The sequence below is a fragment of the Rana temporaria genome, chromosome 2 (assembly GCF_905171775.1).
Source record: "Rana temporaria chromosome 2, aRanTem1.1, whole genome shotgun sequence".
NCBI lineage: Eukaryota > Metazoa > Chordata > Amphibia > Anura > Ranidae > Rana > Rana temporaria.
The window spans coordinates 278,779,676-278,780,543 of NC_053490.1; positions in this window are offsets into that span (position 1 = coordinate 278,779,676).

Here is an 868-nt window from a genome sequence, read left to right on the forward strand (position 1 = left end):
TAGAATGTTTGGAAATTAGGATATTATGAGCTGACCCTTGCTGTGTGGTTCTTATGTGTAAAATACAGAGATCAGATGTATATGAAAAAAAAAACATATTTAATTTCTGGAGCAGTACTGCACAATGCCCCAGGGTCAAGGTAGCAGCTGACTGCCAAAAACATTGAGCCTGGGTCACTGGGGAGAAAACCATGTTATTACAAGGATTTCACTGCTGGGGTTTTAAAAGCTATGATCAACACAGTGAAAAAAAAAAAACGAGCTCATGAGAAGAATGAGTCAGTTGTCGCAAATAGGTAAAATTGAAGAATTTTAAGGGATTTGGTTCGATGTTCAGTACTGGCTTCAGTAGAAGCTTTCTCCTCCCTTTACGCTGCAGTTTCTAGCAGAGATTACTAGAAGACATTATACATAACCGGTGAGGATAAAATGCATGCAGCATCACATCAGCAGCAATTAGAATGAAGCAGATGAGCTACAAAAACAGAATGCACATTAGGAGCAATCTCTGCATTGTAAACCTCAAGCAGTGTCAGAGGCAGAGGGCTTAATAGCACCAACCTGGTGATACATGGATAATGACATCTGACCACACATCTCACTAGGATACACACACACACAGATAGCTCAATTATCTGATGCTGTATGTTTCCCCGATTATTATTCAGCCTTAAAATAGAAAAGGCTCTGGAATGACAACAAAATATACATATATTAGTAACCAGCATTAAAAAGGCTTTGCTTTGCAGGAGAAATACAGTATACTGTGTGTTCGCTGTATACAATGTTCACTATAAATGAAAGGATCTACAAACTAGAGGACAGTGACATTTGCTCTTCGACGTCACACTAGAGATGTAAACAACTG